Source organism: Lactuca virosa, chromosome 2, assembly GCF_052849685.1.
Source record: "Lactuca virosa cultivar CGN04683 chromosome 2, Lactuca_virosa_CGN04683_v6, whole genome shotgun sequence".
In the NCBI taxonomy this organism is placed as follows: domain Eukaryota; kingdom Viridiplantae; phylum Streptophyta; class Magnoliopsida; order Asterales; family Asteraceae; genus Lactuca; species Lactuca virosa.
Window position 1 is genome coordinate 120392088 of NC_136427.1, and position 17382 is coordinate 120409469.

Here is a 17382-nt window from a genome sequence, read left to right on the forward strand (position 1 = left end):
GGGCATACTGCCCGTTTCTGCAAGGCACCAGCACAACCCATTTCTCAAGTCGTTGCCGCGGGAGTGAGCCAAGCTTGCTATGAATGTGGGGAAGTAGGACATTTCAAGAGAAATTGTCCTAAGTTAAAGAACGCTGGTGGTACAGGAAGAGTCTTGGCGATTGGCTATGAAGAAGCAGTAGTGGATCCTAATGTGGTGACCGGTACGTTTCTTCTCGACAATTCTTACGCATGCATTCTTTTCGATACCGGTGCAGAGAAAAGTGTCGTAAGCCATAAATTCAAACATCTTCTAAAACAAAATCCCAAAGCACTAAAAGATACATTCACCGTTGAGATGGACAACGGAAAAACCGAGAATACCAATGACATATACATAGGATGCACACTTACTCTAAATAACCATTCGTTCCAAATTGACCTTATGCCGGTCTCAATTAAAAGTTTTGACATCATAATCGGCATGGATTGGTTAAGTCTTCACCGTGCTGATATCCTGTGTTATGAGAAAGCTATTCGTCTTAATCTGCCAAGTAATGAATCTCTTGTTATCTATGGTGACAAATCTGGTGCAAATCTCCAAATCATTTCTTGCGTCAAGGCTCAGAAGTATCTTCGCAAAGATTACTGCGCCTTCTTAGCTCACGTTGTTGATAAGACACAATAAGTGAAAAGCATCAAGGATATCCCTGAAGTCTGTGATTTCCCTGATGTATTCCCTGAAGATTTCTCAGGAGTTCCTCCTGAACGCCAAGTCGAATTCCGAATCGACTTAATTCTCGGAGCTACCCCTGTAGCTAAAGCCCCATATCGTCTTGCACCTTCAGAAATGCAAGAACTGTTGGGTTTTAGTATACTACAACATCCTATGGTGCACATACACCTAAATACCTTGGATCTATGTTTTCTCTATTATACATGCAAATATGAAGTTTCCAAGATATTACCCTATACTAGCATACAAATATCATATACTTGGGTAATAAAATAGATAGAATACATACCTTTGTTTTATGTAACTTGTCTTCATGAAGCTTGAGTGCCTAGTGCCCCAAGTGTGACACCTCAAATGGTTCACACAACACCATGAACACTTGGAATAACCTTGAGAATAAGGATACTTTGGTTCTCTCTAGTGAAATCGGCCTTGCCCTTTTGTGTACACACACTAGTGCCCATTTCACCAACCAAGGACATCTTTATATAGTGTGGAGATTAGGGTTAAACCCTAATACCCATGACCTTTCATTTCATATGATCCATGGGTTAAACACTCCATGATCTATCCATGAAAGCTTAGCCCAACCTAAATGAACTTGGCCCATCACACACATATATCTTAGAGTCCATATTTAATTAGTTCCTTTTGATCACTTAATTAATTATAAATTAATTCTTGATCAATACTAATTAAATAATATGATTATATATTAATATATTAGAACTTATAATATATTAATATAAATCACTAGTATCCTTTTTCCTCATCTTGTCTATCCAATTGTCCCGATGCCATGCAACCCAAATGGACCATGCCGGGTCGGGTCAAGTCTTACTAATTATAGTTATGGACTTAGACATTAATCCAACAGTCTCCCACTTGGATAAGTCTAAAACTATTATTGAGTATGACTTCAAACCCCGACTAGCAATCGTAGCTCTCAAAAGCTTCTGTCGAACTCTGACCTTGCCGATGAACTCTGACCTTTGTCAATGACTTGTCCATTAGATAAGGGATCATATATTCCTCCATTCTAGATATCATATGGACTGAGACATGGATTATAAATCATTCTCTCTGTCCATTTGTTGTTTCCTGATTTCCGATTCATGACGACTGACTGATTGAACATATCAAATCAGTCCTGACTTGGCCAAGCACTCACATGTGTCATCATTAAATCATCGAGGGGCCCACAGATATCGCTTTTATCCCGAAGGTAAAAGGAATGGATAAACTTCGATTCATAAGGCTTGTTCTACTACTTGTTGAATCATACACAAAGGCACGTTTTATAACATCGAGTTACCAATGCGGTTTCGTGCAATCAATGTACAACCAACTCATAGTAACAACTCATATCTCTAGGTTTGAAGAATATAAGATATTATCGATTCATGATCACTCGTGATAAAATCCATGAAGTGATTCAAATGAGCGCGGGTTGAATCTAATACTCAGAACTTATGAGCACTCATGAGTGTTGTAGCACCACTTTGTCCAACATCTTAGACCTCTACAAGCCAACCCATGACAGTCTTGATTCATATCTACTTCCAACATATGACCGACTGTGGATGGTTTTGAATAACTTAGTCATTCCGGAAGAATAACCTAGTTACTATGGAAGTCAAAACATGCAAAGTGAAACACAAGAATAAATGAATCTAATATGGTATCAAAACCTATGAATATAAATAAAACACTTTCTATTTATCACCATACTGATTACTCATTATTCATTTTTTCGGTTTTATCAACTTTATACTTGAATTAAAACACTAGGTGTCCCATGCTCCAAGCATGTACACTATGTTTTCTAAACAATAGCTTTGCCATACACCAAGTATGCACTCTATGTTTGTCTATGATCCTTACTTTTGTGAAATAAACCAATTGACCAAACTTTCAATGATTCTAATTTCACACTCCCAAATCGAAATTTGTTAGATTTTAAACTTAAATGCACTACCCTCTTGCAATGAATGTGTACAAAGTCACAAAGGCTTGTCAACAACCATTACAGGGTATTCCAATGAAGACCTACTCCATGGACACAAAGCCTTATGTTCAAAGTATGCATTGCTTTGAACATGTTTCTTGCACTAAGTTTTTTCTAATCTTACACAGATTGCTTCCATCTATGGAGACAACTCTATATTCCCATTTTGACTACCACTTATGAACAAGAGTTGCCTCTTTTCAGACTATGTCAATATGGTCCTTCCAATATTAACAGTATACTTCCAACTGTCCTTGAGCAACCAATCTTTGGTAAACCTCAGATTGTCCTCGACAATTGCTTAATCATTTTAGTCATATCCAATTCTAGACCTTTTCCCTTCTTAATGCCTCTGGGCATTTGGAAAAATTTAGAAATGACAAATATTATAGCACATGCAATCGATCCTGTACCCAAAGCAAATGGTACACGATTCATGATGTCTCACATAAAGACATGATTCTAGACCAGTCTTTTGCTACAATATTTTTATTTGCCATGTTTTCAAAATTTGACTATGAAGAGGGATGCCGTAATCATAATGGAATTTTGAGAACACAATATATAGAATTTCCTTAAGTTGAACCAATCCAACATGAAATTCATATATATATTCTTGACTAAAGATGATTAAGGTCTCAATCTAAGCCTTTAGAACTGAAATGAAGTATATCCTCTCCCTTAATTATAGCAAAACAACTTTTTCAATCCCTGCAGCCTCACGAATTGAAACTTTTGTTTTCTATAACTAACATTGCTAACTTGCAACACTAACAATAATTATCATGCTCCCACTAACATGATGATTATTAGCATAACACTTATGCTCCCACTAGCTTTGACATGTACTCAGAAATCAGCTGGACTTCTAGAAATCAATACTTTATTGACTTTCTTACCAAAGTTTAGATTTCTGATACGAGATGCTTTGATAAAACTTTATCAAAATCATACACCTTTCCTTATATAGCATGCATGTGTGTCTAAACAATTTCAGAACTATGAAAAGGGATGCCGTAATCATAGTCTCAATTGTTTAGACCTTTTGCCATCTGCTTCAAATCTACTTGGTGGAAGTGTTTCCTCACCATCATTTTCATGAATCGGAGAGAAATCTTATGACCCTTAGATTTTATGGTGTATGTGTTCTTATCCATGTGAATCGTCAAAACCATAGTCACAAGACAAGGATAATGACAAATCCAAACTCATATGGACTGAACTCAATCTTAATTTACCACCTGGAAGCTCAAGGGTCTGCCATTGCTTCCAAGTTGTTATGCAACCAACTGAGAACTCTAAGAACTCATATGCAAAGACAACTTTAACTAGAATGGGCACAGAAATAGAAATATGTCAACACGATAGGTTATAAACCTCAAGTCGTGTGCTAGTGAAGAACCTCAGGTTTTATTCTTGATTAGTTCTTGAGACTTTCAAGACCTTTAAGACTCCCACTGTCCTCTTGACATATAAGACTCTCTTGTCAAATATTCAAGGAATAGTGCGGATTCTTTATCAAGACAAACACTTCACACAATTGGCCTAAATTGGTCTTTGTTTTATTCAAAACATCACAACTTACCAATTTCAAATGTACAAGAGTAGGACACTTTTACTCTTACATTTGACAAGTGTTAATAATCCTTCTTTAAGATGTGTCACTCAAATTACAATCTTGGAGCATGACTCTAAGAATTGTTTTGGAACGAGGTATGACTCATCTTCTTGATTTAACCATTTCAACAATTCATGACTCCTCTTCTTAGCCATAAAAATGCACTAAGATGTCCTTAGAAGACCAATTGTGATATGGTTCTTTAATCATTAAGATGATCACAAAACTTGATACTAAAGTACTCTCCCATCTTTTCAGATTTGAGAAACTTTTATCTTTCTGCCTAAGTTGATTATTCCCATTCGTTCTGCCATACATTGAGACTTTTCCAATGTTTCTGAATTATACTTAAACTTGTAAGTATAACAATATTTACTAAACTTTAGTAAATCATGACGAATAGTCTTATCGATCTTTGTGGTGGACATGACCAGTGCACAAGAATGTGTACTCGATCCCTTTAGTCCGTCACTTGATTCACACATCCATGTGAACAAGTCTTAATTTTCCAATGCTTGAAAGTTCTCATTCATCATACTATTCAACTTGCATGATTCCAAGTTTCTATCCAACTGAAGCCTTGGGAATGAGAATCTTTCCTTATTTGGTAAATTATGACACTACCACAAACGAAAGAATCAAGTCCATTTTTTTTTCAAATATTGCTATCAATGGAATCATATAAACAACCATTTTTCACAAATGCCACTTGTAAGGATATTTAAAATAAATAAAACAAAATTTTCTTTTATGTAAAACTTGCAGAGAAACTTATCCTTACAATGCAAATGCATATGAAAAACTTGTTGTTATCTATTCCTAAGCAATATATCAAAACTCTTAAGAAGTACCTCAAAAATTCTGATCACCGAACCATGCGATCGAAATCTATCTTCGCGATCAGAATCAGCATATACTTCCTTTAAGTTTCTTCACATTTCTTTGATTCTTAAAACATCAACATGTGACCCAGTCACATCATGCAACAAGAATCTCAGAATAGAAACTTAACAGAGTTAGATAGTGGACTTTACCTAAAGTAGAGTCAAACTTCTTGACTTGATCAACCTTATGATCTTTCAGGTAAATAGGCAGCTTCGCAATCAATGCCCCTTCCTTTGGCAAGAGAAACATATGGACTCTTTGGGAATGGTGTACTGGACTATCATAGACTTGCCCTTCTCTTTACCATTTGGTCAACCGAGTTGACTATGGCCAATCCCTTTCCATTGGGAAGCGAAAGCTTTTCTGGATATCCAATGTTACCATTTTCAAAGTCCATGGAAGTTTGGAGAGTTGATCTTCTAATCAAATTTGCTTTACTAGTCCTCCAAATCATTGTTGATTCAGTAGCACCAAGCAAATAGATATGATCATTATGGTTCATGTCATAGTCTGTTTCATAGTAGTCCCAAAGGAACTCACTATGTGACTTAGAAAGTGATTGAACATCCAACTTTCTCAAGACTTTGACACCCAACTCTCCCGACTTGTCAATATGTGACTTCATCTCCAAGATGTGATCACACCTAGACCTTGCCTTGCCAATAGGGTTTGAGTGACCTTGAACTTGTGGGTTAGGGAGAATAATTGGAGGAGGTGGAGGAAGTAAATTTCCAAGAGATTTGGGAAGATCATAGATGTCTGAACTAGACATCTTTTGGGAGATATTCAAGATAGTTGATCTAAAGTCCTTAATATAACACCCAATATGAAATATTAAGGCTAGGATCCAACAACCTATTTATAACTGGAAGAGGGATGCCGTAATCCGAGTTATAAAATAGTTGAAGGTAGGTAAATGACGATTTACCAATTTCCACCATGAAAAACGAAATAATTTATTTAGGTTTTTACTTGGATTTGAAACTCCTAGATCTTTTGAGATTCATTGAACTTTGCAATGGCATGTTTCAATCTCGAGTGTGCCCTTCAGGTTTTGTGACTGGGATGCCGAGGATCACAAAACAAGGTGTGAAGTAACCATGCAAATATACTTGGTACCCTTAATATTTACCCCTCAATCGATGTGCCGGTTAACCACACGAGCTCCACCGATACTATGATAAATATTAAGTTACCCTTTGCCTACTTTGTTAAATCCAGGTTAGTGTGCCGGTTAACCACACACGCTCCACTAACGGTTTAAACAAAGTGCAAAGTGTAATTTCATGGATTAGCCCCTTATTCACGCTTTCCTAAGTAACTAAGATTGGGAATTAATAAAAGGTTTAGTTACTTAGTATTTATCATTAATACTTTTAATGAAGGGAGAATTATAGTCCTTGTCCTACCTGTTCGGCTAACGACCCTCCACCAGTCAAGGAAGCGGTGGGTGAGAGTGGACACCCATTAAGCTGCCATTTTATAGGCAACAACCTTATACCCCCCTTATAGACCGGCTTCGTGAATGAGTCCTACTAATGGTAAGACTGACTTGCTCTTATACACACACACACACATATATATATATATATATATATATATATATATATATATATATATATTATTAACTTATAATATTATAAAGTATAAGGGTTGGATTTTAACTTTTAAAATTCTAAGGGCTTAACTTGGAATTAAACTATTCATTAGAGAAAACTTTTCAAATTCAAAAACTTGAGGGCAAGTTTTGAAACTATTCAAAACTCTTGGATTTTCATAACTTATGAGTTTTAAGTAAAGCTTTAAAACTTTTAATGAAGAGACTCTTGGACATCCATAACTTGAGGACAAGTTATGGAGCCATAAAAACTATTTATAAGAAAAGACTCTTCATTTTTTTTGTAACCTAAGGCATATTTATGAGTTTTTTAAGATTCATAAATGTGACTTTTCATATAACTTGAGGACAAGTTACAAAAAAACACATTTTATGAACAACTTTTAGATTAATTAGGATTGAAAACAACTAAAACACAATTTTTTTTTCATTAATCTAAACTAACTCATAAATCAAGGAAACATAGAACTTTTGGTAATCCATAACTTATGGAGTTAAACGCTTGTTTTATGATGAAACTTTTCATGTTCCATAACTTAAGAATAAGTTATGGAATTCTTTAAAACATTAACACCAAATTTTCTAACTCCATAAAAACAAATTTTTTTTTTAAAACCTTTTCATATCCATAACTTATGGAGGTTTCAAAACACATAAGATCACAACTTTAAAAAAAACTTTTTGAGCTCCAAAATTTTATGACAAAATTTGTAACTCCTTAAAACATTTAGATCAAACTTTTAAAACTAATAAAATAATCATATCATTTTATCTTTTACTAAATTTGACCTAATTCAACTCATATAGCAAATGATTCAAATTTTACAAATAATTAGTTTTTCACAAAACAAGTAATTATCTTAAAATTTGACAAACTTCATGTTTTTTTTTTCCTTTTTTTTCAACTTTGAAAATCAAACATTTGCATGAATATAACAGAAAACAACCCATGGCTCTGATACCACTGTTGGGTTTTAGTATACTACAACATCCTATGGTGCACATACAACCCTAAATACCTTGGATCTATGTTTTCTCTATTATACATGCAAATATGAAGTTTCCAAGATATTACCCTATACTAGCATACAAATATCATATACTTGGGTAATAAAATAGATAGAATACATACCTTTTTTTTATGTAACTTGTCTTCATGAAGCTTGAGTGCCTAGTGCCCCAAGTGTGACACCTCAAATGGTTCACACAACACCATGAACACTTGGAATAACCTTGAGAATAAGGATACTTTGGTTCTCTCTAGTGAAATCGGCCTTGCCCTTTTGTGTACACACACTAGTGCCCATTTCACCAACCAAGGACATCTTTATATAATGTGGAGATTAGGGTTAAACCCTAATACCCATGACCTTTCATTTCATATGATCCATGGGTTAAACACTCCATGATCTATCCATGAAAGCTTAGCCCAACCTAAATGAACTTGGCCCATCACACACATATATCTTAGAGTCCATATTTAATTAGTTCCTTTTGATCACTTAATTAATTATAAATTAATTCTTGATCAATACTAATTAAATAATATGATTATATATTAATATATTAGAACTTATAATATATTAATATAAATCACTAGTATCCTTTTTCCTCATCTTGTCTATCCAATTGTCCTGATGCCATGCAACCCAAATGGACCATGCCGGGTCGGGTCAAGTCTTACTAATTATAGTTATGGACTTAGACATTAATCCAACAAGAACTATCCAGCCAATTGAACAAACTTCTCAGTAAAGGCTTCATTAGACCAAGCTTCTCACCCTGGGGAGCACCGGTCTTATTCGTGAAAAAGAAGGATGGATCGTTTCGCATGTGCATAGACTACCAAGAATTAAATAAACTTACCGTTAAAAACTGATACCCTTTACCACCGATAGATGACCTCTTCGATCAACTTCAAGGAGCTAGTTTCTTCTCCAGGATTGACCTGAGATCAGGATACCATCAACTACGAGTCCAAGAGACCGACATTCCAAAGACTGCTTTCAGAACTCGCTACGGTCACTACGAATTCGTAGTGATGCCCTTTGGTCTAACGAATACGCCGTTGTATTTATGGACCTGATGAATCGAGTATGTCGACCTTACTTAGAAAAGTTCGTTATAGTCTTCATTGACGATATACTAGTTTATTCTCAGAGTAAGGAAGAACACAACCAACACTTGCGACAAGTCTTGGAAACTTTAAGGGTAGAGAAATTGTACGCGAAGTTCTCAAAATGTGAATTCTGGATTCGAAAGGTGGAATTCCTAGGTCATGTAGTCAGCAAGGATGGGATTCATGTTGATCCCTCCAAGATCAATGTTATAGAAAGTTGGGCGACCCCACGAACCCCAACATAAATTCGTCAGTTTCTAGGTCTCGCTGGCTACTACAGGAGATTCATTCAGAACTTTTCAAAGATCGCGAAGCCACTCACTACCTTGACCCAAAAAGGTGTAATATTCAAATGGGAGGAGAAACAAGAAACTGCTTTCCAGACACTAAAAGAAGCCCTTTGCAGTGCACCGATCTTGTCCTTTCCAGAAGGGACGGAAGATTTTGTAGTCTATTGCGATGCGTCCAAGCAAGGGCTAGGTTGCATTCTGATGCAGCGAGGAGAGGTTATATCATATGCCTCGAGATAGCTTAAGAACCACGAAGTCAACTATACTACGCACGATCTCGAACTGGGAGCAGTGGTTTTTGCCTTGAAGATCTGGAGGCATTATCTGTATAGTACAAAATGCACAGTCTTTACGGATCATAAAAGCCTTCAACACATATTTGATAAGAAGGAACTCAACATGAGGCAACGACGATGGGTAGAACTACTAAATGATTACGAATGTGAGATTCGTTATCACCCTGGCAAGGCCAATATGGTAGCAGATGCCCTTAGTCGGAATGAGTACTCGGGTCGCCGAGTAAAGTCTCTGACCATGACTCTCCATTCCCACCTATCTACACAGATCAAGGAGGCTCAGCTGGAAGCCTTGAAACTTGAGAACATGACAGGTGAAGCCTTGAGGGGAATGGAAAAGAATTTGGAAATCAAGGGTGATGGAGTTTGTTATTTCATGAATCGAATCTGGACACCGAAGTTTGGTGGCTACAGAGATGTTGTCATGAATGAAGCCCATAAAACTCGATACTCCGTTCACCCGGGTTCAGACAAGATGTATTTGGACCTAAAGAAACTCTATTAGTGGCAAAACATGAAAGCCGAGATAGCTACTTTTGTGGGCAAGTGTCTAACTTGCGCCAAAGTCAAAGTAGAATATCAAAAGCCCTCAGGTTTACTTCAACAACCAGAAATACCTGAGTAGAAGTGGGAACAGATTACAATGGATTTCATAACCAAGTTACCCAGGACAACGGGTGGTCATGATACCATTTGGGTTATTGTCGATAGACTAACCAAATCCGCACACTTCCTGCCAACAAAAGAAACAGATAAAATGGAGAAGTTAACAATGACGTACATTAAAGAGATAATACGATTGCATGGTGTGCCAATATCTATTATCTCTGACTGAGATAGTAGATTTACCTCGCGGTTTTGGCAATCATTGCAAAAGTCCTTGGGAACAAATCTTGACATGAGTACATCGTACCATCCTCAGACTGATGGGCAAAGCGAGAGAACATTTCAAACGCTGGAAGACATGTTAAGAGCTTGTGTGATAGATTTTGGTAAAGCTTGGAATACCCATTTACCACTTGTTGAATTCTCCTACAACAATAACTATCACACTACTATCAAAGTTGCACCCTTTGAGGCTCTCTATGGCCGTAAGTGCAGATCCCCTCTGTGCTGGGCTGAAGTGGGCGATACGCAACTAGCAAAGAACCAAATACCTGATAGTACTGTAACCGGTCCCGAGATCATTCGTGAAACCACATAAAAGATTGTTCAAATCCGGGAACAGTTGAAAGCTTCTCGAGATAGGCAGAAGAGTTATGCGGATAAACGACGAAAACCATTGGAATTCCAGGTTGGTGACCGCGTTCTGTTGAAGGTCTCACCCTGGAAAGGAATGATACGTTTTGGTAAACGTGGCAAACTGAATCCAAGGTACATTGGACCATTCCAGATTATTGCTAGAATTGGTCCTGTTGCTTACAAACTCAATCTACCGCATGAACTCGGTAACATTCATCCCGTTTTTCATGTCTCAAATCTTAAGAAGTGTTTGTCCGACGAGACTCTTGTTATCCCACTCGATGAAATCGAGATAAACGAGAGCCTCAATTTCGTAGAAGAACCAGTAGAAATCCTAGACATGGAAGTGAAGAGAACTAAACAAAGTCGTATCCTGATAGTGAAGGTTCGCTGGAATGCAAAACGAGAACCTGAATTCACTTGGGAACGAGAGGATCAAATGAAACAGAAATATCCACATCTCTTTCCCTAGTCTTAGTGTATCTGTATAGTCTTAAATTTCAGGACAAAATTCCCTCTAACGAGGGGATAATGTAACACCCGTTATTTTCTACTTTGTAAAAGTCAACCTTAGTCAACAAAAGTCAATATGTCGAATAAAAGTCGAACTTGGTAAATTATTATTTTAATAAACTTAAAATAAATAAGTTTGATACATTTAAACACTAGGTAAAGTGTTGTATAAAATAGGAGCCTCGCTTTTCCTTTTTCCCCTCAGACCGCAAACACTCTACGGGCCGCAAACGGTTAGCAACCGCAACCATACACTCCGAACTACAAACCTGCGATGTGGATTCTATCTCCTCGGGAAAGACATCTTATCGTCTCGGTAAGTGTTCTCAGCTGTGAACTCGCTTTTGACCGCAAACGGTTCGCAACTGTGAACCCTTCGCGGCCGCAAACTGAAGGTCTTATCACCTCGGAAGGTGTTCTCGGCCGCAATCTCTTATGTATATATATGAGTTTGACTGATTTTTCCTTCATTCTACACCTTCCAACCGAAAACTCAAGCATTCTCTCTCAAGTATCAACAGCCAAAAACCTCTTCTCTCCTCAAGAACATGCGAAATTCTCTTGAATTCAACTTAGAATCTTGCGAGTATCATACCTTGATCTTGTAATCAACATACAAACACTTCCAATCTCCATAATTTGGGCCGAAAACCCTTGAATCTTCTTGGTTTCACCAAGAACACCAAGAACACATACTTGAAGGTGGCCGTAAACCCAAGAACATCAAGAACTTCTGGCCGTAAACTCCAAACAGCCATCCATTTTGCTTATAACACTCTTATTTGTAAGTTAAACTTACAAATTGGTTCATTTCCTTATCATATTTGTGATTATATTCACTAAAAGTGTACATATATATTACATAGAATGCTTATAGGATTCATTTTGCTTCGAGATCTAACTTGTGGAAAAACATCCTAAAAAAGAACCTTCAATCGAATCACTCACAAAAGGTGAGTTCATACCCCTATATTTTTATGATTTTTAACTGTTTTAGGGGGGGGGGGGGAAATACAAGTGAAAAACAATAAAATTGTGTTAATATCTAAAATGTTTTTAATGTTTTTAGTGTTTTTAAATTGTTACAATTATTAAAATTACATATTTATATCTGTGTAAATTATATAATTTGGATTTAGAAGATTTAGAATATGTAATTTGACCCCATTTCATGTTCCTTGTTTGGTTGTGGGCTTGGGGTAACGTTATTTAATCGAAGGTCTAATTAATCACAATTATATAAATATTACATTTATATAAATATAAAATGATTTTCAAACTGTTTAGTACTATTTGAGTACAATTAGTGGATTTCATAGAACAACCGTATTACAGATTCTTACAAAAGTTAACAAAGATTTTCATTACGGTAAAACAAATAGTTAAACTATAATAAGCATAGTTTAGGGAACTTATTCATTGGTTTCAAGGTTCAGAATACATAACAGAAAACAAACAGAGTACATAAAGGAAAACAAGCAGAGAACATTTTTCAGAAAACAAACATAATACTTTACTGAAAACAAACATATAAACTATTTTCTATATAGTTTATGAAACTTACTTACAGTGTATTTATTACAAAGTAACTTTTCAATATTTTACGCATGATCATCAATATAACACTTGTGAGACAACCTTCATGTACTTTTCTAAGTACCCAACAAGTCCTGAAATTATAACCAGAGTCTCCTAGAGGGAGAGCGCGACACTTGTATATAGATCTATATGGGACTGACAATTCCACACCTGAACTGCTAGCTACAGTTAGGCATGCATGCCTGGGGTGACAAATGTCCTACCAATTGCGACACCTGAAGAACGTTGTGTTCAGGCGATCTTAGGTCATCAAACATGGTTATAATAACTCACAATTTGGTATTGAACAAAATGATTAGTGTATGAATAAGAAATCAACTTCACATAGTTTTATTAATATGAAACTATAATACAACATTTTACAAGTATAAGTACAAAATACTATTTCAGTACAGAGAAAACATACTTTTCATGATTTCAAGTAAACGAAATTACAATTTACCACTTTAGAGTACAATAACTTTCACACGTTTTACTTACATTTTACTACAACATAAAATATAGGATTTTATGGGAAAACATAATTACTTTATCAAAGAACAAGAAAATAGATTTCATTTACAAACATACTTATGAACTCGCCAACTTAATTGTTGACACCTTTTCAAAACTACTTGTATTCTCAGGGAAACAGTAATACAGGTACAGCCACAACTTTTGAGAAGACGGAGATCTATAAACTCATGTCTTTAAAACTTGTACTTTTGGTGTCATATACATTATGTTTTGAACACAGATGTAAAACTTATAACTTTGTAAATACAATGGTTGTTGTTGTACTTTGATTACTATTATGCATTGTTGTGATACTATACATGACGTCCTCCGCCCCCGAACGTTTCCGTCGTTCCGGTTTGGGGGTGTGACAGATTGGTTTCAGAGCATTGTTTACAGTGAATTCAGTATATCAATCCATAAAAGATATACAAACTATAAATGCTATGGGGCTGAAGCGCTCTGACTAAAAGTATACTTTAAAATCTAAGTGTTTTATAAGAATTATACTAACATGCATATATACAAGAAACAATGTCACAGTAAGAATTATACAAAAGTATTTGGATGTTGGACACTACAGTTAAATCTGGACAATTATGTAATCATATCTGGGATCAATATAGCCTGATCAACTATATTTATTTGAGATATGACCAACATGTGTTTGGGAGTGATTGTGGTGTTGCAACAAGTCTAAAAGTTATCTAAGTACCAGAAGAACTTTAGAATCAAACATAAAGATAAAATACTATAGGAGTATTTAATGACACTATAACACAGAAACAACAAGATACAAGAGAGTCGTCCTTACTAGAAACAAACATGTGAAAACAAAGGATTATTACTGGTAAAGCTATAATTACTAAGTGTATACACAAAGTTATATATAATTAAGGTTTTATAGACTTAGAATCTGTGATTTAGCTTTATTTCCTGTTCCTTGTTTGGTTGTGGACTTAGAGTAGGATCACTTATTCGATGGTCTATTGAGTTTTGATTATGTATGATTCTTATACACTAAGTGATTATAGATAGACCGAGTATGTATTACATTATACATATTCATTTGAAGAGATAACACAAGTACCATTGTGATTATTTACTTATATTAGTAAACTCCTGTTGTAAATCGCAGAATACTATGAAAGTCAGGATATGATGTGTTTAGAACTAAAATTATAATTGTTCAAATATCACCCGACTCATAATTGCTATAGAAAACTTATCATTATTTTTCTCTTAAATTATTCTAGAGAAAGATGCCTCCCAGGAAGTCTAACAGAAAGAACAACAACAATCCACCAAATCCACCACCACCTCCACAATATGATGTTGCTGTCTTCCAAGCAGCAGTAGTTGCCGCCATGGCTGCTGCCATGACGCAAATTAATGCCAGTGGTACAAGTGGAGCTGGCAGTGGGGCTCATAACTCTAATCGTGGGGAAAGTCTAGGACACCCTCGTGAATGTTCGTATAAAGACTTTACAAATGCAAAGCCCAAAACTTTTGATGGCACCGGAGGTGTCATTACTCTGACCCGTTGGTTCGAAAAAACAGAATCAGTATTTGAAATTTGTGCTTGCCCTGAGGCAAGCAAAGTAAAGTTTGCAGCATGTACCTTCCAAGATAGAGCCCTTTCCTGGTGGAATGGCTATGTCAAATCCTTATCCCTTCCTGTCGCCAATGCTATGGGCTGGGATGATCTGAAAATCCTGATGCTAGCTGAATATTGTCCCTGATGCGAAATTCAAAAGCTAGAGGAAGAACTCTGGAGTCTGACAATGAAAGACTCCGATATTACTGCATATACTGCCAGGTTTAGTGATTTGGCTATTCTGTGTCCAGGGATGATTCCCACTGAGAGCAAGAATGTTGAGAGATATATCTGGGGACTCTCTCCTCAGATACAAGGAAATGTAATAGCAGCTAACCCTCTCACTTTTGACAGTGCCAAGCGTTTGGCACAAACACTGGTAGACCACCGAGTTCGTCAGGGCTTTATGGTACCCATTCCGGAGAAACCCAAGGAAGAGAACAGTAAGAAGAAATTATGGAAAAAGTGAAAAGGGAAATCGTCTCAATAGCCCTCGAAAAAGCAACAAACAGTGGCAGCACACACTGCTATTGTTCCTGCTGCTGTTCCAACCCCTGTTCCTACCACTGTATCTGCTACTCCAGCAACCCCAAGTAGATACGTTGGAACATTGCCAAAGTGCAATAAGTGCAGCTACCATCATAAGGGAGTTTGCAAAGAAATGCACTGCCAGAATTGTAACAGAAAGGGGCATACTGCCCGTTTCTGCAAGGCACCAGCACAACCCATTTCTCAAGTCGTTGCCGCGGGAGTGAGCCAAGCTTGCTATGAATGTGGGGAAGTAGGACATTTCAAGAGAAATTGTCCTAAGTTAAAGAACGCTGGTGGTACAGGAAGAGTCTTGGCGATTGGCTATGAAGAAGCAGTAGTGGATCCTAATGTGGTGACCGGTACGTTTCTTCTCGACAATTCTTACGCATGCATTCTTTTCGATACCGGTGCAGAGAAAAGTGTCGTAAGCCATAAATTCAAACATCTTCTAAAACAAAATCCCAAAGCACTAAAAGATACATTCACCGTTGAGATGGACAACGGAAAAACCGAGAATACCAATGACATATACATAGGATGCACACTTACTCTAAATAACCATTCGTTCCAAATTGACCTTATGCCGGTCTCAATTAAAAGTTTTGACATCATAATCGGCATGGATTGGTTAAGTCTTCACCGTGCTGATATCCTGTGTTATGAGAAAGCTATTCGTCTTAATCTGCCAAGTAATGAATCTCTTGTTATCTATGGTGACAAATCTGGTGCAAATCTCCAAATCATTTCTTGCGTCAAGGCTCAGAAGTATCTTCGCAAAGATTACTGCGCCTTCTTAGCTCACGTTGTTGATAAGACACAATAAGTGAAAAGCATCAAGGATATATCACTCCACAATTCATTTCCATCTTCATTTTCCACTCATTTTCCTCTCTAATCTTCAAGTGTTCTCTCCCTCTTTTCTCCAAGAAAATTCGTGAGTGTGTAGTGTGTTTCAAGAAGTTTTCTTCAAGCATTATACACTTGGTAAGTTCCTATCAAACTTAAGATGTTTTATTTACAAATTATACTAAGATTATTCCTCTAACAACTCCATTTTCGTGTCAATGCTTCGTAGAACCACCTTTCACTCGAAAATCTTCTCAAGGAAGCAAGCTAGGGCCGAAAACCTTCTTCATTCTCCTCTACAACTCGAAAAAGCCCCCAAGGTTAACTTCATACCCCTTATTTTCGAGTTTTCTTTCTTTTGGGGGAGGATACAAGTCTAGTCTTGTGAAGATCTTTGTATATTTGCATGTATTTGTGTGTATGTATGTTTATGTGTGATGAAATGTTGATATTTCATGCTTACACTCCAAGAACTCGAGATTTTGCTAAGTCTCAAATTGTTGGAGCTTAGTTATCTTGATATGTTCTCACTTATCTTGGTGTTTGTCAAATATGGAAACAAGTTACTAAGTGAAAAGAAATGATTTTATTGATTTGTGTTAAAGATCACAAAAATATGTCCAAGAAAATGTTAAAGCAATTTTTTGTCATGAAAACTTGAAAAATGGAAAAATATGGAAGTTTCACTCAAAAGGGGCTATTTTCGACCATAATGGTAAAAATGGGCTAGTTTTGACAATTATGGTAAAAATGGGCTATTTTTGACAACAGTAGTAAAAATGGGCTATTTTTGACAATTATGGTAAAAATGGGCTATTTTTGACAACAATAATAAAAATGGGTTATTTTTGACAACAAAAGTAAACATGGGCTATTTTTAAACACTCCTAGTAAACTGTATAAATTCCGAAAGGAATTATTGCGTGTTATAATTTTGTAGTCGAAAATATACACTAGTAACATTATTTATAACGTTAAATAATGGAATGCAATATTCGCGTAAATTTCCGT